Source organism: Hippichthys cyanospilos, chromosome 17 (assembly GCF_059441005.1).
Source record: "Hippichthys cyanospilos isolate Australia breed blue-spotted pipefish chromosome 17, RoL_Hcya_1.0, whole genome shotgun sequence".
Lineage (NCBI taxonomy): Eukaryota > Metazoa > Chordata > Actinopteri > Syngnathiformes > Syngnathidae > Hippichthys > Hippichthys cyanospilos.
The window spans coordinates 789,144-812,814 of NC_142385.1; the positions used below are offsets into that span (position 1 = coordinate 789,144).

General features: G+C 44.0%; 1 long non-coding RNA gene across 4 annotated transcripts in view; it reads left to right on the forward strand.

Moving 5' to 3' along the window:
* The window catches only part of LOC148409185 (uncharacterized), a 125,984-nt gene that overhangs the window by 28,420 nt on the left and 73,893 nt on the right, over nucleotides 1-23,671 (forward strand). For 3 of the 4 annotated variants that reach the window (XR_015868368.1, XR_015868370.1, XR_015868371.1), the window contains exon 3: nucleotides 210-650. The exons of the other annotated variant lie outside the window; for it this stretch is intronic. This is a non-coding gene — a long non-coding RNA (uncharacterized LOC148409185). Of the gene's footprint in view, nucleotides 1-209; nucleotides 651-23,671 lie in introns of those variants that run through there. 4 annotated transcript variants of the gene reach the window in all.

Here is a 23,671-nt window from a genome sequence, read left to right on the forward strand (position 1 = left end):
ATGGGAATTTTGAGATTTTAAGTTTTATTTTGTAATTTTTTAATCCAGTCATTTTTGTAATATGAAGAATAAAAAACAGAACAGAAGTGACCGCATTTTGAGTTTTCACTGAATTTGATCAATTGTAACTGTTACGGGTGGGTTCACTCAGGGGTCTTGCTCTCCTGCTTTGTTTCTTTTTCCCCTGTTTCCTGGCATCTTTTTTTTAGGTGTGACCAAGCAGTGAAAGGATTGGTCGGCTCCAGGAAGGCCCATGATTGGCTGATGCTGATTGGCAGGTCGCACACCTGCTATATATTGAGCCGAGATGGCAGACAACTCTCTCGTCCTCCTTCGCTCCCAACCAGCCACGCATTTGTACTAATAGTTATGGAAACCGAGCAGTAGGGGTGAACCGCTGTTTTTGTTGTACATTTTCTTACCTCCTGTTTTTTGAAGCTAGGGAGGTAAGCCTATTGTCTTTTGGTTGTTTTGTTTGCTAGGTTTGTTTGGTTATTGCACTGACAGATTGTTTTGTTTGTTGTTTTGGCCTTGGTTCACCCTGAGTTAATTGCTCCTATCTTTCAGTATTCCTTTTGTCATGTAAATAAATATATCTTTTGTTTTCCAAACATCTGGTTTATCGGCTGGCTGCTTGGGAGTTGGGGAAGGCGGGGCCCATTACATATGTTGTGTCCTAGGCCCCTAGACTGGGACATAACAGTAACAATAGATTTCTCCCTGGTTTTTGTCTTCTTTTTCGTTTATGGTTGAAGAGCACTGTCACCAGTATTCAATGCTAGCACGTGTGTCAAAGTGCTACCTATGTATGCCAGATCAGAAAGAGTATTCTCAACTGCTGGGGACATATTAACACAGTCAAAGGCTGCTGGGGACATTTTCAAACAGTCAAGGATGCTACTTCATTTTGGAAAACAATTTTTAATGTGTGCTCATACTAGTTGTCTATTGTAATAATTTCCTTCTCTTTTTTTGTCAGTCATTGTTAATATAGAAACCATAGATTTTTTTTCAAACATTTCCCAATATATCCCATTACATATCGCAATCCGCCTTTGCTGTATCGCAATACACGTTTAAGACACACAACAACACCTAGCACTATTTTCTGGTTGTATGAATGTTGAGATCTGCAGCAGCCCTCAGCTTCTTGAGAAGAGTTGTGAAAAACAGCCTTAGCCAAGGCGTCTACACGTCTCGCTGCTGTGATATCTGAAAACAGTCTGGATTTGATGAATGCAAATACCTGTTTTTTTAATTTGGTAGTTACATAAAACCTCAAAGAAAGCTAACACAATTCACTCATTAACCGTTTCAGCATCTGTGAATGGCTTTTATGCAGAGGCCGTCTGTGCATTTCACACTAGTGATGGTGAAGGAATGTAGTTTCACATAGGTCGATTGGCAAGTAAAATTCAGAGCAGCAATTTTCTGGAGAGTTAGGTTAATTTTAGCGACTACTGGTGGCAGAAGGGGAGAGGATCCCGTGCACATGATGCCACTTTTGCTCATGCCACATCATGAGACTGCACCAGGTGATGACGATGGGGGCGTGGTTATTTCTGATCTCCTCTTCTGGAGATCAAAAGGGGGACTGAATGAATGTAGTGTCACATAGGTTGGCAAGTAAAATTCAGCGCAGCCACTTTCTGTAGAGGCAGCCCAAGAGAGTCAACACCTAATGCCAGAATATGTGGGACCAGGGGTAAGTAAAAAATAACTTGTATCCAACTTGTCGCTTGCAAAAACAATAGCAAATGTCCATTTCTTTTGGTGCCACCCATGTGCCACCGGCTTGGAAATGCCTGACATGATGGCACCAATGACAAAGGAAAATTGCATGTTGGCATCCAGGTAACACCCAGCCACCATGAACTTATTGGAGCGCAAATCCAGAATGTAGCAACACACAAACTGATTTCAGAGAGCTTTTGGGTACCGTTAATGACCCCCAGCAATGTGGGAAAAATGTAACACACACAACTAACACACACAAGTGACTTGCAAGCTTAGAGGAGTCGTGCTTATACCAAATTTAAAATTACATGAATGTTAAAGATGTGGGCAATACGAGCCTCTGGCCATCCGGGGCACACAAGCACTGGTGGGACAATTGCCTTGCTGGTACAGCTGTTCTGTAACAACATGTCATTCATTCACTGAAGTTGGTATGCGAAAAAGGTCGAAGAAAATAAAGCTTGATCATTTCAAATGGGAAAAACCAGCTGCTGAAGCTCAAACAAAATAGAACACTTGGAGAAACTACAACGGCCAAAACAAGAGAAAAACCTAAAGATAATTAAGTGGATGCCATGGGAGTGTTTCCACTGATCACGGGAGGAAGGCATCTGTGCAGCCGCCACTGGACACACTGCATCCTGGGCAAGTTTTGGGCGGCCAGAGGATACCCCCCTGGGGAGGGGTATGGACTAATTGCAAACACAATGACTTTTGTTTGCTTTGCTGAATCACCCACAAGACTGCCATGTACGTAACAACTTCAAATACAGGTGCTGGGACAGTCAGTGCAACATCGGTTTGCCCATGCTCCGCAAACCCAACGAACTGAACAACCAGAGACCTTGCTCACAAACCAGAGCCTCCCACTTTTGCACAAACCAAGGGGGCATACACTCTTCCTGAGACTCGACCCATGTTTTGGCATCCACTTTGCAAACCTGAAACCAGAAACGTCTGAACATACCTGAATTCACTCCTTCCTGATCTGAAAGCCCTTGGTCCTGACAGTTCGATCTTTCCCTCAGCCTCTTGGCCTTTTCCACTGCACCCTCCTTTATGATAGAAACCATGAAGACATAGATGCAAAAGCTATTGATGACTTTGAAGGCGATTTGTGGACTCTTCAGTGTTCTGCCATCAATGTTCAATATAAAACAAGGCATTCTTGCCAAATGTGACCTTTCTTCACAAATAGTTTCAGTGATACCAAATGAGCTTAGAGCTAAATCGGATGTCTTGCTTGTGTTGTCAATTGAAAACCCTGACGTATTGTATATGCAAAATCAATCTGAACGCAAAGTCGATGTAAACACCACACCTTGCTAGCTTCTCAGACAGACTGCTGTCAGCCTTGCATCCAAGGTTTAAGAGGTTCACAATGATAGATTTGGCAAACGATTTTGTCTGCCACCAACCGAGAAGTGTTGAAAGTGTTACATATTCACACACAAAAAATTGAAATTGAAATTGACACAACATTTAGCTAGCCTGGACATACTGATTGGTACCCTCCTAGTGCAGTGCGTGGAGGTCATTCTGTGTGCAACGGGGAAAACCCCTGTCTAGTGTCACATCATGGCGCATTTGGTCCTCCTCCTACTGCTCAGGGCAGGCTTCAAGACCTTGGAAAAGAAAAGGTATTGTTGCGCAGAAAGAGTCTTGCTGAGGCATGTCACCACCGCGGTTGGCACCATTAAGTCTGCTGAACACAGAAGGTCCGTCTTGAATCACATATTTCAAACATATGCTCTCCTTTTGATTTGTGTGGCTATGGCAGGATTTCGGTGTAGTGTTGGAGTGGACCCCGGTAGCGAAGAAAGGAGTGGTTCACTTGATTGTGGCCCTCCTTCGCAACCACCTGGTTATGACTAACTATTCTATCTTAATGTATGAGTTGTCGAAACGGTCTCTAATGGCATTTCATTTTACTGGCAAAATGAATAAAGACAATTGTTAACATATGCTTCCATCCCATTAGATGCAATTGAAACTACACAACCATCATGAACTGCTCATCCTGTCACTGTGGTGGCCATCTTATGGAAAATTTATATTTTGACAACACACTCGGTAGCTTAGTTCAATACGTCATCATCGTTCACAATGTTCCCACGGTTGAAATTGATTGTTCACCTTGCTGACAACACCACACATAAGCGACGTAAGCATGACTGAATTGGTATCAAAAGTGAACCTCATTGTTGTGAAATGCGTGTTTCTCAGGAGCTGTGGACCAAACCAGACTAGCACATTCGTCTTCTACAGGATCGCTTGATCCATTTTACTGATGGATGCTGTTGGCGGGCCTACGATGGGTCCCTTTGTGTGGGTTTTGTGGTGGTGGAGTAGTGAGAATTATTTGGAATACCGGGGTACTCAAATTATTGGTTTAGAGCTCTTCTGCACACTGTCAAATTGGAAATTACGATGCATGCACTACGCTTGGGTACAGGTTATGAACAATGATTTTAATTTGGCATGTGGCAAATGGGTGGACTCCCACGCGAGGCGACCAGAATGGTCGGCGTTGGTTTTGCTGTTCGCACTAATCCTAGAGGACATCAAGGCATGGATGTCAGTTACAACGAAGGAGCTGTCCTTTTGGTTGGCGTTTCACGACCAAAAGGGGGATGCGGTAGAAGGATTAGCTGGACAGTTAGCTCCGACATCACTGATGGCAGTGCAAAATAGGATGGCATTAGACATTTTGTTGGCTGTCAGGTTCATTTGTCAGACATTTGTAAGAAATTGTACACAAAAAAGGAGACAAGGCAATCTTCCCAACTCATGCATGAGGGGAGCGAAGAGGAACCGGCCAAGGACAATTTTACTGCGCTCTGCCAATCTCTCCGACTCCCCTTACTTTTATTTGATACAGAGATCCCTAACTACTGGAAGGTCCCGGCCCTCAAGAGGCAGGAAAAAACGCAAGTCTATGGCCGGGACCTTGTGTACTTGTCTTTCTATGTGTGAGCATGTGGGTGAGAAACTAATGCATGTATGAAAAAATACGTAGCGAAACATTCTGATAATGCATAGCAAAAACATCGATAAGAGTCACAGCTGTGGGAACGCTCCGACTGGCAGGCTTGAGCGGCCTTCCTTCTGCTTGAGAGAAAACAATGACGAGACAGTTCTTTTCCCACAAACAGTGCACTCATTCTCCCAGCGTACCATCAACATACCTAGCAGTACATCAGCAGTTTATTCATTCATTATTATCATTCAGTATGTGGTCATTCATTCAGACAGCAAAGCATTTCTTCATTGCGAGCATTAATATTTTGTAGCACATGCATAATCACTATATCTATAATTATTCTAACAATAATTATTCTAACATTGGCTAAAGAGGAAGGGGTCTGTCTATTCCATGTTTGCTGAAATGTGTTGCACCTACATCCTCAATAATACTGCCCTTGATGGTTCTGTGACCTGAGCTCTCCGCCAGCTTAAGGCTCTCTCGTTGGAATTGAAAGAAGCCTCAGGGATCAGGAACCCGTTGGAGGACTGGTTCTATAGTGTGTTTGGCAGATGGAAGGGCATTGTGATGTCAGTGTTGGCATCGCTCTCTGCCTTCCTGGCGATTCTGGTCTCCTGTGGCTGTTGTTGTATTCCTCTATGTCGTTTGCTGTGTGCAAGGTTAATTTTAGCCACTACAGGTGGCAGAAGGGGAGAATATCCCACACACATGATGCCACTTTTGCTCATGCCACATCATGAGAATGCATCAGGTGATGACGATGGGGGCGTGGTTATTGTCTGATCTCCTCTTCGGGAGATCAAAAAGGGGACTGAAGCAATGTAGATTCACATAGATTGATTGGCAAGTAAAATTCAGCGCAGCAACTTTCTGTAGAGTCAGCCTGGGAAGTCAACACTTAATGCAATCATTTGTCTTTGTGACACAGTCAGTAAAACAAAGACACAAAGTATCAATATGACACAAATTATAATACATATTGAGGACTAGACGGTCAGGGACTTACTGGCGGCAATAACAAAAGAGACGGGCGCCATAAAAGATAGGCATGGGGGTAAAGTCCTCCAGAACGCATTGTTCGATGCTTGACCTCGAATACACAGATGTGATTGACGTCCACAGGTCTGGGATGGTGGGGGCACACACATACATACGGGCGCGAACAATAAAATACTGAAATATTGTACCTCATGATGTAGGAGTTAGAAGAACAGATAAATGTAACAATAAAAGTCAGGGCTATATAATGGTGTAAAAAGAAGAATGTTTCTAATGTGTACTTGAGTAGGTTCAAAAGCGTCTACACAGTTGCTGAAATGCAACTCCAAGCAAAAGGGGGCAGGAGAGGACAGGAAACAACCCAACATGATGACACGGACCGGCGACAACCCCCATTCAGTGGACCTGCAAATATAAATGAGGAGGGCTGATGAGGAACTGGCATCATTCTCACCATGACACGGGAATGATCCAGAGATCTCTGTTTTGGACAATTGGCTTGTAAACTGCATTAGACAATTTGGTAATAATAAATCTTCGAAGTGTTGTTGACGCGATGAACGTGTGTATGTGTGTTTATCCTGGCTCATACCCGAACGCGCAGGAATCTTTCACAAAGGTATGTAAACAATACACTATTATTCTATTATAAAACTAAGAATAAAGTGAAAGATTCAACAATGGGAATTCTGGTTCTTTTAAGAGAGCCGGTTCTTTTGGCTCGACTCACTAAAAAGTGCCAGAGCTTTGAGGGGTTGATCCTGTTTCTCCTCTCTGTTAATATCTGTCCTGTTTTGAAGAAGATTCTCTTGAGGGGACAGATGTTGCTACCAGGGGTGGATTAATGATGGGGGCCAGGCTAATTTGACCTTCAATAAGGCACCAACTTGGCCCCATAACCACCCCTTTAAGATCGCGGATCTTAAGATCTTAAGATCACGTACGGAGGAAACGCGTACGTGTAAACTGTTAAGTAGACAACTTGAGCGTAAATGGCGAACAACTAAACTTGAGGTTTTCCGTCAGGCCTGGTGCGATAGCTTGCTGAAATATAAAGAGGCTCTTAGGCTAGCAAAAACTAATCACTTTTCCAAAATGATTAGTCTTAATAAAAACAACCCAAAGTATTTATTTGAGACGGTAGCGCAGCTAACACAGCAGCAGCAGGTTAATCAAAATTCCCTCCATTCAGCACACGATTTCATGCAATCCTTTACTCAGCGGATTCAGCTAATAAGGGAAGAAATAAAAAAGGCAGCGCCGCTCACCACCTCAACTGTGATTGTTGATGCTAGTTCGGACAATCAGGTTCATGAAAGTCTGGCTACCCTGTCCCAGTTTGATTTAGTATCCCTGGAGTGTCTTACACAACTGGTTAATGCAGCAAAGCCGACGTCCTGCATGCTCGACCCGCTTCCAGGCAAACTCGTCAAAGAGTTGTTCCCGATCTTGGGGTCGTCTGTCTTGAATATTATCAACCTGTCACTCTCCTCTGGCATTGTACCTGAAGCTTTTAAGACGGCCGTCATTCAACCATTACTTAAGAAACCACACCTAGATCCTGAAGATCTCGCTAACTATAGGCCAGTGTCACACCTTCCGTTTATCGCCAAAATTCTTGAGAAAGTTGTAACACAACAGCTTAGTGATTTTATGATAGACAACAATAGATTTGAACTCCTTCAGTCAGGTTTTAGGGCCAACCACTCAACTGAGACAGCCCTAGTAAAAGTGACGAATGATCTTCTCTTAGCCTCGGATTCCAACATCTCATCAATATTATTACTGCTTGATCTTAGTGCCGCATTTGACACTATTGATCATCATATTCTTATAGAACGTCTTAGATCATGTGTTGGTATCTCGGGATCAGCACTTTCTTGGTTCAGATCTTACATCCTGGGAAGGACGCATAGTGTCTCTTATGGCGACGCGATCTCTGAGTCTTTCTCCGTCTCATGTGGTGTCCCGCAGGGGTCAGTACTTGGCCCCTTACTGTTCAACATCTACATGATTCCTCTCGGCGATATTATACGTAAACATGCTATTAGTTTTCATTGCTATGCTGATGATACCCAACTCTATATGCCCTTAGAAATAACGGATCCGTGCAAGTGCAGTAAACTGGAGGCTTGCCTCGCCGAGATTAAAAAATGGATGTCTTCCAATTTTCTGCTTCTCAACCCTAATAAAACTGAGATGTTATTTATTGGCCCTGCTCATCATCAGCACCTGCTTAAGAATACCACGCTGAACCTAGAAAACTGTATTATTTCCCAAAGTAGTTCTGCAAAAAATCTCGGCGTGATATTTGACTCAACTCTCTCCTTTCGAACACATATTAATAACATGACAAGAACGGCGTTTTTTCACCTCCGCAATATAGCTAAAATTCGCCCTATTCTTTCTCTTAGCGATGCAGAAACATTAATTCATGCATTTGTTACGTCGCGCCTAGACTATTGCAACATTTTGTTTTCTGGCCTTCCCATGTCTCACATTAAAAGCCTGCAGTGTGTACAGAATGCAGCGGCGAGACTATTGACAAGGACGAGAAAGTTTGATCATATTACTCCGATTCTAGCTGACCTGCATTGGCTTCCAATACACGTGAGATGTGATTTTAAGGTGTTGTTAATTACTTATAAAATTTTACACGGTTTAGCTCCTTCCTATCTCGTCGACTTAGTATCACCTTATGTTCCGTCCCGACAACTTCGATCACAAAATGCCGGTTTGCTATCGACCCCACGGGCTAAAAAGAAGTCTGCGGGATCAAGGGCATTTTCCATTCGCGCGCCAGTACTATGGAATGCCCTACCTATGGAAGTTCGCGCAGCCACCTCGGTAGAAATCTTTAAATCCCGACTAAAAACACATCTATACTCAAAAGCATTTAGTTAAATTAGCCTGTCTGCAGCCTTCTTCTTTTTTCCTGCCCCCCTCTTCCGGCCGGGAGAGGGGGCTAGCTAGATGGTGAGGGTTGACTTGACCGCCTCCATTGGGTCCTGCGCTGGTCGACCATCACGGGTTAGGAGTCTAGCCGTCTGCGGTCCACCTGGCTGGAATGCGGGATGGTTCCTGCCCAATGGCTTTGCCTGCTGTCAAGACATCACTGCACTATATAGCACAATATGTTTTCTGTAATTTATATTGTTTCTGTGTTCGGTACATGCAGCATCCACTTCAACCTGTGGGCCTGGAAGGGGGCTCCTCCCACCTGTGGTCCCTTCTGGAGGTTTCTGATTTTCCCCAAATTGGGGTTTTTGAGTTTTTCCTTCCCCTTCTGGGAGCTTTGACAGGGGATGCTGTTGTGTACCCTACATTGAAAAGATGTCTCTGTATGACCTCTTTTCATTCTGTGAAGCCCTTTGAGACTTCGGTGATTTAGGGCTATATAAATAAAATTTGATTGATTGATTGATTGATCGCCAATGCCAGTCTGGCTATTGCGACCCTTCAAACTGAGATTACAGTCAGGACAGAGACCTCTATGAAATGCCTCTGCCTGTTACTGGACATTTTTTTAACTTAGGGGGGTAGTGTCTCTCTGTGTCACCCCCCCTGGAACTTTTTGCCATTTAGAGTCGTTAGCCCACTTTATTTTGTTTTAGAATTGGCAAGGGGGCATGGGGGCTTGCCCGAATCATGACTAATTCAGTTCGAGCTTTTTGAATAAACCCCCCCTTAACTTTTTCAGAAACCTTCCAACCATTGTTGCCAAAAAGAAATTCACAAGAAGACACTATTGACTCTCTGAAAAGTCGCTAGATGTAATGTCAGTTGTCTACTTCTCAGCGCTCCCCAATGGGCTCCCATTCGTCCCCTGTGTGACTGTGGAGCCCCCATTGGATGTGTTTAACCATGCAACTTAGATAGATATTTTAATACATTGTTAAACTCATTCTTGGGTGTGGATCCTACAGCCTTACTATGCATGTAGGCTTTCGACATTCACTCTGAACACGTTTGATTCAGGCCCTAGCTAATAATGGCTCTACGTTGTCAACCAGGGATATTCTAATATACTAAAATTATTGTAATATTGTGGCGGGCATTAGGACCTGGCCGCACACCCAGTAGGCAAATTGAAAGAGATTGTGAAGCTTTGAACCTTGTGCTTTATTTCTTTGATGATGTGAACAATGTTTCTCCAGTTTTGATTGACAATGTTTCTCAAGTGAAGAGTAAAGACATATACTAGAACAGCATCATGCGTTTCTTCATCTTGCCAAATTGGTGACCCCGAAGTTGCAATGTTCCAGCAAGAGGTTGGAAGAGGTGTCTTCCTCGGCCACATCGCCCCAACACTCGCAAAGCTTCAGCCTCCGAAACGTCGGTAAAGTTGCCTAAGTTCTGGTCAAGCGATCCGGCCGCGTGGTTTCAGCAAGTTGAGGCGCTGTTCCACCTGCGAGAAATCACTGCGGATGTCTCGAGGTACTACATGGTTGTGGCGTCCCTCGACCAGCTGACTACACGTCGCATAATGCAACTGTTATGCGATCCTCCATAAGATGGAAAGTACGTCGCGCTAAAGCAGTTTCGGCTTCAGCCGTTCAGTTTGTCTGTGTCAGAGAGGGCAGACAGGCTCCTTTCTCTGCCGGGATTCGGTGATGGCACAGCAGTGGACCTCATGGACAAAATGTTATCACTGCTGGGCTCGGATGAGGGCAGATTCCTTTTCCCACACATTTTCCTCCAGCAACTACCACCTCCTTTGTGAGCCACACAGCTGCGGTCCGTAACCAACTGCCGCTTGGTCCGTGGCAGTGAGTGGAAGCACGCTGAGCTGCTACCTGCTGTCCACCATGAAACGTCTCCCTGGCAAGGAGTTGGTGATGAAGAGCAGCTTGCTTTCCTTGCTGGCGCCCACAGCCGCTCAGCAGAGAAAGCCTTGCTGGCCCTGATGGCCCACTACTGTTGAGACTGTGCCTAGTTATGCAGTGCAGGGAATACAATATTTTATTCATCTTTGAGCCAATATTTTGGAACTGATAAATTTAAAAGTTAGCTTGCAATTTTACGCGCAATTCTGAAATAATTATGGTAACGGTAAATCACAATAATTACTAAAATAAGAAAGAGTTGTGAATTAGGTCATTATTAATAAAGTTGTACTTCTACTTACAAAATGAATTTTGCGCAATGCTTCCTGTGTGATGTCATTGCAAAAGTGCTAACGACGTACTAACCACACTAACATCAGACGCGGCAACCCAATGTCGTATGTTACATATGCGGTTATATGTGAACGTGTACAATGTTAGCCGTAGCTAATGTCAATGTTATGTTTGTTAATCTTACTGTGTAAATTTGGTGGGCAGTGTGGATGAAACGAGTTGTGGATGTAAATTGGAAGACCACAGTAAATATCAATGCAAAAAACTTGTCTTGTTTTTGGGCAAACGTATAAATAACGTATAAAATGTATAAATAAATGATAGATCATTCATCAATCATCAAACAAACTGTAACAAACGGTGTTACATTAGTCAACTTGGTACGAGCACTGGTAACTCGCGTCTCAAATTATATGACATCTTGAATTTTTTTTCATTACTAAAGACAAGATTTTTTCGCTGATGCGTTGAAGTGAATTTAAGTGAATTTTAGAACTGACCACCAAATTCTTATGAGTGACCTCGTGCCTTTCTGCACCCTTCTGGTGACCCCTTGTCAAACGTAAGACAAAGGCCTTTCACAACTGTCCGACACAACATATTTCAGGAGCTATCAGGCGGAATATACTCATCGTTTGGATGAAGAAACAACTAACATCACAACGGACCTTGTCAAATTTAGTTTCTGACCCTTGAGCAGAATCAGATTCATTAATGGGTGACTTTCAGTGGCTTGCTGGGGGATTGTGTTTGTAAAAAATAATCATCAAAGGCAGTGGTACTAGTTGAGCGATATTTCTCAGTAGGATGCTAGAGGGGGCACTGCTGTTAACAAAGTGCTATTGAATAGCAAAGCTACTTGATTACAAAACGACAATGTAGTTGCATTGCCAGAAGCTACATTTCCCCAAGTAGTTCTAAGCCTAACTGCATCCTTTCTATTGACGCTGCTGATGCCTGGCCTCGACGGTGTCTTTGAATTAATAACAAACATGGGGGCAAAGAAGTGCACAGCCCGAAAATCTCCATGGGCAATACGTTAACAAAATCATGCTACTTATCAAGTCTTCACAGAACACTTCTGCGTCAATGTTATGCAGTATATACTTGCAACCTTATAAAAAGCATCTGTCGGCATCCAAAACATTAAGCACTAATATAAATTAAATATAGAACATTACTATTCCAGTAAAGAGAGACTGCAGACTCTTGTGTCGATTCCGCACAACTCTTTTAATCACTGCCTCTGGTCAAGAACTGAAATAGTTATGGGCGTTCTGCTCCTGTCTTTCATCCAACCAAGTTCACAAGATGATGTCATTATCAAGAACACACCATCGTTGTTTCAGCAATGAAAATAAAACAAAACCCTTTCAGTCCTTTTGTCATTAACACCACTCTGCTTTTTATTTTATCTTCAGTAAGTGTGATATAAAAAAACAGAGGTGGGCAACTTAGTTTTTTGCTGGTCTGTCAGTCGTCAGCGCCCCGACCCCTTCTGTCATCTTTGGTCCGTTCTTTTTTTACTCTGAAAATTGTAATGATCGGTCTGTCAAAAAACCACCAGTCCTTTCATCATCAATGACAAATAGAGTCAAGTCAGTTATTACCTCAATGTGACTTTATTTTCCACTGCTTGGTGGCAGAGTAAAGTGATTATTGTCTTATTGACTATAAGGTGAAGGAATCTAGAAAAAGCTTCTTGCCTTAAACTAGTTCCTAGCTTATTCGTTTTTGTTGAAAGATCGCCCATACCACAACATAGTGAAACAATATGTGTAATCCAGACAGAGTGGGAAAGTACACAAGGCCTCGGGCCAGTCCTGCCACAGATCGAAGCAGAAAAGGCAACGTGTTCTGCTGGCCATTCTTTGAAGCGGGAGGAAGTCTGAGCACCATAAACCCTGACTGATATCTTCTCTTGAAGGCCACACCTAGCCTTTTGCTCCTGGTGGAATGTCGTGTCGGGGGATGCTATCTGTTCCTTTTGGAGGTGCCGACTTGTCTTTATTTTCTCCTGGGCCAAGACTATATCTGCTTTGAACTGACATTACGTCGTCTCAATCTTTATTAGAATAACACAGTTCAGTGTACACACTATTTTATTGATATATTGAATTTGAAAAATATGTATTTCCTTCAAAGGTGACTCCAGTTTATTACATTTACACTTTGACACCCTGTCCCTGCAACCGGGTCCTGAACTTTCTCACAGCCAGACCCCAATTAGTCGGGAGTCCACAACCGCACATCAAGCATCAAATCTTCACCTATGACCGTGTTGCTTCCCAAAACAATACCAGCATAATTAAGTATGCAGATGACATAACGATAAATGGGCTGATCACTGGCGGGCTCAAGACAGCATATAGGAAAGAGGTGGCAGACCTTATGGCCTGGTGTTGTAGCAACAATCTCCACCTCAACACAGACAAGTTCAAAGAAATGATCATTAACCCAAGGTGGCAGATGGAGCCACACAAACCACCACTAGTCATCAATGGGACAGAGGTGAAGAGGGTAAAGCCATCAAATTCCTCTGAAAGAGTTCATCAGCGAGGATCTCACCTTGTCCCACAACACTCGACACATCATCAAAAAGTCCCAACAGAGACTGTACTTTCTGAGGAGACTTAAGAAATTTGGCATGTCAGAAAAGATTCTCAACAATTTCTACATAATAATAACTAGAGCAGCAAGCACCTATAACGGGCCCTTACAGACCTGTGCACGTTGGAGTATGAACAGTTCGATGTATGAACACGTTTAGGTATGAATATATTTGTGCATATGCAGGTTGACAGGAGAAGCCAATGTTAAAAAAAAAAAGGTCAAATTTCCATTAATCCACGTAAGATTTCATATTTTTAAAGCTTGTTCAACTGAGTTAAAAAGGTTTTTGTCACTGTGGGTGAAGGAAATATCAATTTAATATTTTGAAGCCCCGCCTCCATCATATAATTCAACGGGTCCTGGCAAGTTTTAGAACAGTTGTGCTGTTAAGTCTGATAATGGTCCAAGCCCGAGCGAAAGTTGATTGGGTCAACAGAAAGCGGCAGCAGCTGAAGACTTAGCAAATGGCCATAAATGGGACAAAATTGCAAATTCAAAAATGCATAACTCTTTCTGTACATCCTGGCGTATGGCTTTCTTTGATATATTTTAGGTCTTAGAGTCCTATAAAATGCGTAAATATTTTGGTAGCTGTAGGTCAAACCAACTGGGTTTGGCTGCAATCCTTCCACGATTATGACAGTTTTTTGCTCCCACTAGATGGCACTCGCAGTACGACAAAAGTGGTTAGTAGGTATGTTCTACATTGGACCCCCATCAACTATATGAAATTTCGAAAAGAAAAGACCATCTTGGTCCAATTACAGAAACTTTTTCACACTGGCGAGACATTCTCTGTTGTGACTGAGACGTGGCTAAGCGTCTTGCTATTTTAACTCTCCACGGACATCTGGCCGATGAGGAGGAATTGCCATGATCTTTAAAAGTCACTTTAAATGCAAGCGGCTATCTCTTTCATCCTCTATCAGCAGCTTTGTAGTGTACGTGTATTTGAGCTGGGTCGCTCTCACACCGTATTGTGCGCTGTTATTTATCGACCTGGCAAGGGACTTTTTAAACCTCATTGACTCTTTTAATTTTGTGCAGTCCGTGTCTGGACCCACACAAGTGCGGGTCAAGAGGTTTTCCCCACAGTTGGAAATGCTGTTCTTTCTATTGTAAACAGCAGTCTATCCTCAGGTGTGGTCCCCGTTGATTTTAAACATGCAATTGTTCAAGCCCTGATTAAAAACTGGGACTAGATCCTGCAGTTCTTGCTAATTTCAGGCCAATTTCCAAGCTGCCATTTATTTAAAAAATCCTGGAGAAAATAGTCTGCAGATTATTAATGGAATTTCTTAAAGACCATAATATTCTTGAGGTCTTCCAATCCGGTTTTAAATCTCTGCACAGCACTGAATCAGCTCTTTTAAGAGTTTTTAATGAGATATTTTTAGCCTCAGGCTCTGGTGACTATGTTATTCTTGTGTTTTTTGATTTAACTGCTGCATTTGATACGGTGGACCACAAAGTCCTGTTATCGCGCTTGGAGCAGTGGGTGGGCATCAGAGGCGTGGCACTAGAGTGGTTCAGGTCATACTTGGCTGACCGTACTTTCTGTGTCAGCCTTGGTGACTCTGTGTCCTCCTCTGCTTCTCTCTCTCGTTGTGGGGTTCCCCAGGGCTCGGTCCTTGGCCCTCTCTTGTTCTCCCTGTACTTGCTCCCACTTGGCTCTGCACTTAGGAAGCATGGTATCTCCTTCCACTTTTATGCAGATGACAGCCTCTTAAAAAGAGGGACGCTCACTCCAACGCTACCTTAGTTAAGTGTCTTGATGACATAAAAGCCTGGATGTCACTAAATTTTCTAAATTTTAATGAAAAGAAAACTGAGGTGATGGTTTTTGGTGGCTCCACTGGAACATCCCTTCCAGACCTGGGCTCCTTGGCCCAGCATGTTAAATCCACCATCTCCAACCTAGGAGTAAAAGTCGATGCAGAGCTCAAATTTGACAACCAGAGCAGGATGGTTGTCAAATCGAGCTTCTACCACCCGAGGCAGCTGGCCAAAATTAAGCCAATTCTCTTGAGGCAACAGTTCGAGGTAGTTATCCACGCCTTCATAACTACCCGGCTGGACTATTGTATTGCTCTTTATGTGGGGGTCAGTGCCTCAGCCATCTCCCATCTGCAGATGGTCCAGAACGCTGCAGCACGTCTTTTAACAGGCACACGCAAGCATGAGCACATTTCCCCCAATTTAGCTTCACTCCACTGGTTGCCTGTACATTTTAGGATTCATTTTAAAATCCTTTTATTTGCTTTTAAATCCCTGAACGGTTTTGGCCCTCCATACCTCTCTGAGCTTCTGCACCCCTATACACCTGCTCTCTATCTCAGGTCAGCTGATCAGCTGCTCCTGAGCGAGCCGCAAACTAAGCAGAAGCTCAAAGGGGACCGTGCCTTTGCTGTTGCAGCCCCAAAACTATGGAATAACCTGGCTCAGCACATCAGGCAGGCCTCCTCTCTGTCTTTTTTTAAATCACTTGTCAAAACCCACCTCTTCTCCTTGGCGTTTAACACTTAGTAAGACAGTAGATTTTTTACTTTTATTTTATTCCTTTATTCTTTTATCTCTATCATTTTATTCGCTATTTTATTCTTTTTATCCTTCATTTTATTCTATGTTTTACCCTTACTCGTTGTCTTATCAGATTTAGCGTTTTATATCCTTGAGCTATTGTATATGTTTTTACGATGTTCTTATTGTTTTGTATAGCACTTTGGTCAGCTGTGGCTGTTTTAAAGTGCTAAACAAATAAAGTTGGATTGGATTTTCAGGCAATGACTAGTAACTTTTGTGTAAAGTTTCAGATTTTTTTAAGCTTGCACATTGGAGTTTTTAAGGTTTTTGTCTCACATGGCGAAGGAAATTTTAAACACATATTTTAAAGCTCCGCTCCCATCATCTATGTCAGCTGATCCTCACGAAATTTGACCCAGTTGTGTCCCTATGTCAGATAATAGAACACGCTAAATATGATCGGAATTAAATTGATCAGATTAACCATTTAGGTGTTGTTAAGAGGAGTTTGGTACCTGCAAACAGCAAAAAAAAACAGTCCAAAAAAAGCACATAAAAAATTCATAACTCTGGTTCTGTACAACCTAAAAAAATTCATAGCTCTTGGTCAGTGTGAAGGAAATCATATATTAGGTTGTTATCATTATGTGCTTATTTCTTGTCTAGAATAGTGTGCATTGCTATCCATGTGTGCAGTCCAAGTTCATCTCGCCCCAGTCCTTAGATAAAGCTGTTGACGCAGGAAAGTGTGAGCCGGGACCTTGGCCAAGCTGTTGGTGGCGCCCGACTGGCTCTTTTTATTATGTCTTGTAATGTGCAATGCTTTGCTAAAAACCAGGCAGGGGCGCTTGGGCGTTGAATTAGCGTTGGAAAACCCACAAGTTCATTTGCCCAAGCTTTTTCCTTATGCCTGGCATAGAAAAGTCAATCTTGGCTGGTCTGAGTTACTCTTTTTGCTGCTTAGCAGCTAGGCTTGTCCTAGTCTTCTTTTAGAGATTTTTCTGATAGTCAGGCATGTTCAATGTCTGGCCCAGGGGCCAAATGTGGCCCATGGTCAATTTCCATCCAGCCTGCAGCCTGCTTCATAAAATCAATAACGTCTGGCCCACATGGAGAATGAATACATTGGGCAGCAGCGCTGTTACGTGCGTGTGCTAATTGCTGCCATCTATAGGCTCAATTAGGAACAGCAAATTAGTATATGAGTAATTGACTGTCCCCTCCGTGAGCCGTCACCTTAACGTGGTGGAGGGGTTTGCGTGTTCCAGTGATCCTAGGCGCTAAGTTTTTGGGGGCTTCAGGCCCCTGGTAGGGTCACCCATGGCAAACAGGTCCTAGGTGAGGTTCCAGACTAAACACGGCTCACAGACCCCATATGAAGAAAAAGATAAATGGATTTATGTTTCCCTCGCCCGGACGTGGGTCATCGGGGCCTCCCTCTGGAGCCAGGCCTGGAGGTGGAGCTCGTTAGCGAGCGCCTGGTGGCCGGGCCTGCACCCATAGGGCCCGGTCGGGCTCAGCCCGAAGGGATGACGTGGGTACCCCCTTACATGGGCTCACCACCTGTGTGAGGGGCCATAGGGGTCGGGTGAAAAGAGAGCAGGGCGGCGGCCAAAGGCAGGGACCTTGGCGCACCAATCCTTGGCTACAGAAGCTAGCTCTTGGGACATGGATTGTCACCTTTCTGGCAGGGGAAGGAGCCTGAGCTGGTGTGCGAGGTTGAGAAGTTCCGACTAGATATAGTTGGACTCATCTCCACACACAGCTTGGGCTCTGGTACCAGTCCTCTCGAGAGCGGTTGGACTCTCCTCCACTCTGGAGTTGCCCGCGGTGAGAGGCGTAGAGCTGGTGTGCGCATTCTTGTTGCCCCCCAGCTCAGCGCCTGTACATTGGGGTTTACCCCAGTGGACGAGAAGGTAGCCTCCCTCCGCCTTCGGGTGGGGGGACGGGTCCTGACTGTTGTTTGTGCCTGTGCACCAAGCAGCAGTTCAGAGTACCCACCCTTTTTGGAGTCCTTTGAGGGTGTGCTGGAGAGCGCTCCCTCCAGGGACTCCCTTTTCTGCTGGGGGACTTCAATGCTCACGTGGGCAATGACAGTGAGACCTGGAGGGGCGTGATTGGGAGGAACGGCCCCCCGATCTGAACCCAAGCGGTGCGTTGTTATTGGACTTCTGTGCTCGTCACGGATTGTCCATAATGAACACCATGTTCAAATATAGGGGTGTCCATATGTGCACTTAGCACCAGGACACCCTAGGCCGCAGTTCATTGATCAACTTTGTGGTTGTATCATCGGATTTGCAGCCGCATGTTTTGGACACTCGGGTGAAGAGAGGGGCGGAGCTGTCAACTGATCACCACCAGGTGACATATTGGCTCCGAATGGTGGGAGACGATGCCGGCCAGACCCGGCAGGCCCAAACATATCGTGAGGGTCTGCTGGGAACGTCCGAGTCCCCTGTCAGAATAAGTTTCAACTCCCACCTCCGGCAGAATTTCTCCCACCTCCCGGGGGAGGCGAGGGTCATTGAGTCCGAGTGGACCATGTTTCGCGCCTCCTTTGTTGAAGCGGCGGTTCAGAGTTGTGGCCGTAAGGTGGTCGGTGCCTGTCGTGGCGGCAATCCCCGAACTCGCTGGTGGACACCAGCGGTAAGGGATGTCGTCAAGCTGAAGAAGGAGTCCTATCGGGCCTTTTTGGCCTGTGGGACTCCAGAGGCAGCTGACAGGTATCGGCTGGCCAAGCGGCTTCGGCGGTCGCCACAGCAAAAACCCGGGTGTGGGAGAAATTCGGCTTTGAAGAAATTCTGTTCCACCATCCGACGTCTCAGAGGGGGTAAGCAGTGCCGCATTGACATTGTGATGGGGCACTGCTCACCTCAACTCGGGACGCTGTGAATCGGTGGGCAGAATACTTCGAAGACCTCCTCAATCCCACCGACACGTCTTCTTCGGAGGAAGCAGAGTCTTCGGGCACCGAGGTGTGCTCTCCCATCTCTGGGGTTGAAGTCACTGAGGTGGTCAAAAAACTCCTTGGTGGCAAGGCCCCGGGGGTGGATGAGACCCGCCCGGAGTTCCTGAAGGCTCTGGATGTTGTAGGGCTGTCTTGGCTGTCACGCCTCTTGAAGGAAATTTAATTTTTCAAATGCAATATATCAATAAAATAGTGTGTACATGGAACTGTGTTATTCTAATAAAGATTGAGACGACGTAATGTCAGTATAAAGCAGATATAGTCCTGGCCCAGGGGAAATAAAGACAAGTCGGCACCTCCAAAAGGAACAGATAGCACCCTCGAGACAACATTCCACCAGGAGCAAAAGGCTAGGTGTGGCCTTCAAGAGAAGATATCAGTCAGAGTTTATGGTGCTCAGACTTCCTCCCGCTTCAAAGAATGGCCGGCAGAACACGTTGCCATTTTCTGCTCCGACTTTTGAATACACCATCCCCACGCAAACAGACCCCCATGCACGCACACACGCACACACCGACAGGCATGCACGCACATGCACGCACACACACACACACACACACACACACACACTTGCATTCCACAGTGGGACTAGCTGCCCCAAAAGGGTATAAGAACTGAATGTTGAAGGTGAAACGTTGCCATTTTCTGCTCCGACCTTTGGCAGGACTGGCCCGAGGCCTCATGTACTTTCCCACTCTGTCTGGATTAAATCAATTGTTTCACTATGTTGTGGTATGGGCGATCTTTCAAAGCAAACGAACACGCTAGGAACTAGTTTATGGCAAGAAGGACTGGACGCCCTGATATGGGCTGTTTGGTCCCTGTATGACCGATGTCAGAGCTTGGTCCACATTTCTGGCAGTAAGTCGAATTCTTTTCTGGTGAGGGTTGGACTCCATCAAGGCTGCCCTTTGTCACCGATTCTGTTCATTACCTTAATGGACAGAATTTCTAGGCGCAGCCAAAGTGTTGAGGGGGTCCGGTTTGGGAGCCTCAGCATTGCATCTTTGCTTTTTGCGGATGATGTGGTGCTGTTGGTTTCTTCAGGCCGTGACCTCCAACTCTTACTGGAGCGGTTCACAGTCGACTGTGAAGCTGCTGGGATGAAGATCAGCACCTCCAAATCTGAGACCATGGTCCTCAGTCAGAAAAGGGTGCAACCCTCTCCGGGTCGGGGATGAGGTCCTGCCCCAAGTGGAGGAGTTCAAGTATCTCGGGGTCTTGTTCACGAGTAATGGTAAGATGGAGCGTGAGATCGACAAGACGGATTGGTGCGGCGTCTACTGTCATGCGGGCTCTGCACAGGTCTGTCGTGGTGAAGAGAGAGCTGAGCCGAAAAGCGAAGCTCTCTGTTTACCACTCGATCTACGTTCCTGCCCTCACCTATGGCCACGAGCTGTGGGTTGTGACCGAAAGAACAAGAACCCGGATACAAGTGGCCGAAATGAGTTTCCTCCGCAGGGTGACCCGTTAGAGATAGGGTGAGAAGCTCGGTCATCTGGGAGGGGCTCAGCGTCAAGCCGCTGCTCCTCCGCGTTGAGAGGAGCCAGCTGAGGGGGTTCGGGCATCTGGTTAGGATGCCCCCCCCGGACGCCTCCCCGGTGAGGTGTTTCGTGCATGTACCACTGGAAGGAGGCCCCGGGGTTGACCTAGGACACGCTGGAGGGACTATATCTCTCGGCTGGCCTGGGAACGCTTGGGGATCCTTCCGGAAGAGCTGGATTGAGTGGCCAGGGAGAGGAAAGTCTGGGCTTCCTTGCTCAAGCTGCTGCCCCCGCGACCCGACCCCGGAAGACAGCGGTACAAGATGGATGGATGGATGGATGGATGGATGGATGGATGGTAATTGACTGTATGAGCCCCTAACTTTCTAAAATGGCGACAATCAACAAAAGGAGGAAAGTTGACGGCGAGGGCCAACGGTTCAAGGATAAATGGACATTGGACAATTTCTTCACTGAAATACGGAACAACTGTGTCTGCTTCATTTGCAAACAGACAGTGGCTGTTTTTAAAGAGTTCAATATGAAGAGACATTACCAAACAAAACATGCTGATGTATATGGCAAGATCACAGGTAATGAACGCAGCGAGAAATTGAAACATTGAAACACTGATTCGAGCGTTTGGTAAGAAAATGCCAAGCTTGTTCGGGTCGACGTATTTGTGTGAAAAGACATTCTTGGTTATGAACTTAAATGAGTCGTGTGAGGACACGGCTATTGGACTCTCACTTCCAAGACATCTTGCACATCCATACTACTGTCATAGAGCCACACCTGGCCTTTGTCCTGCACTCCAGATCTCAGTTTCACCCATCACACTCATGCGGACAAGTCATTTTTCATTTACGATCAGTCTGAAATCCAATCAACATTTATAGTTACTAATGTCATATTTTAAAAGAGCCCTGCACTTGTTGATATGACTATTACTTGTTTATTTCTCTGTTATTGTGTTTACAATTATTATAAATATTAAACTGCCATGGTGAGATATTTTTTTATGTTTCAAATGTAATTTACACCCAAGAGTACTATTACCTCTGTTCAACTCTTACAAACAATTAAAGTGTTAAAAAATGTGAAGTTAAGTGAATATTCAATTTGAATAATCAATGTCAATTAAATTTTGATATGCACGTTTCAAATTAACCAAAACACTTGCTTAAGATAGCTGAAATTAAAATAAAAAAGCAAATATGAAACACAGAACGGCTCGTTGAAATGTATTTAAATTAATTGCTGTTATATGTAAAGAATGCCTGTCAAGGTTGGCCTCCCTACATTTATAACACACCAAATCTGGACCCCTTTGCAAAAAGTTTGGACACCCCTGCTCTAGGTGAAACGGGCCGGGACCCAGTAGAATTTTTCGACTCTAGATGGCGCTTAAAATCGATTTTTTAGATTTGGTGACTTTTCATGCATTTTTAGGCCCTAAAAAAGCGATTCATTTCGGAGAATAATAACAAGAGCTGCAAGCAGCTATAACGGGCAATTGTCAATGACGGCTAAACCCATCATTTAGAGGGATGGTCGTGAACTAGTTAATAATTAATTGGAAAAGGCTTAATTTAGTCTTCTGTGTTTTGTATCCAAACCATGCATCCTGAAAGTATTCACAGGACTTCACTTTTTCCATAGTTTGTCATCATTCAACCTCATTTCATATTGTATTGAATAAAACACTAACAAAATTTATTCACAATACATTATGACTCAAGATTTTTATTTTCTACATACATTAAGAAATAATATTTACATAATAATTCACATAAGAATTCACAGCCTTTGCCATGAAGCTCAAAATACAGCTCTGCATCCTTTTTCCACTGATCACAGTAGAGATTCTCCACCTTAATTGAAGTCCACTTCTGGTAAATTCAGTTGATTGGACATGATTTGGAAAGGCACACACCTATATAAGGTCCCACAGTTGACCGTCCATGTCAAAGTACAAACACCAAGAATGTTCAATATTTTAAAAATTGATTAACCTGAAATGAACTACAGTCGAGTGGTAGTAGTTTAGTTCAAGCCAATCTTTCAACTATGTATATAATTGACTATGACGGTAGAAACTAAAGAAATGCTATTTTCGTGTCAAAGTTTTCTTTTTTTTGCTGTTTGCCCTCTTCCTCTGCCGCCACTTTTGCTTTGGAACATTGCCTCACTCGAAAGGTAATGTATTGTAACATTTAATGTGGTGTTTTTGAAGCACTTGGAATTACTTACGTACATATAAAACAAAATTCACAATATGACAAAAAACATTTTGCAAAAAAAAAAAAAAAAAGAAAATATTACGAAAATAAGGCATTTCAAAATGTATTGGAAACTGAACAACGTATTGCAAGAGGCATATTGTGTCACTTTGTATGACAATATATACATTTATCAATCTTATCACCCAGAACTAATAGAGAGACAGCCACACACATTCACTTAGTCAGAACTGAGCTCATTCTATATGCAGCAGGCAGCGTATCCCAATAGTGCAGTTAAAATCAATTGAAATGTAGGTTTTCTCACCCCAATTGAATTAGCTTGAACTAATACACTTTTGCTTCTTTGGTCATTTAATTGTTTCTTAACTAGCTACATGGGAAGCTTTAGTGTAGTTTAGTTACATCTAAATGAGGGCTCAGGTTGATGAGTTGTTTGCTGTATTTTCCAAGTAGCTTCCCAGCACTGATCCAAGGTATCCTCAAACCAAATTGGCTGCTACTTCGGCTGTTTTATGGCCAATGTATGCACAGCTCGGTGTCTTTTTTTCTCGCTACTTTGCCATGCCCATAGGCACTAATAAATCTCAAACATGTTTAATTGGCTCAAACGCACATTCTCTTTTGCCTCTCCAACACAAGCCATATCATAATCTTCACAAGCTTCAAAAATGAAACCTTGCCTCCTGCCTTCTGTCATTTTATTACATCAGACATTGCCACTTCAACTGAGTGCATAATAGAGGGAAGAAAATCCTCTTCAATTTTGATTGTATTGTGAAGTCCTCCTCTGGTTGACAAATTAAAACAATGGAAATAGACTTATCCTAAAATTTTTCCAAAAAATATTTTTTTTCCAAAAAATAAAATTTGAAGACAAAACAATACACACAGTATTGCTTTGTATTCAAACATGAACAGGAGCATTTACAGTAAACACACAACTAAAGTAAACAACTAAAGGCAGATTTTCCTTTTTTGTCTTTGGCTGTAAT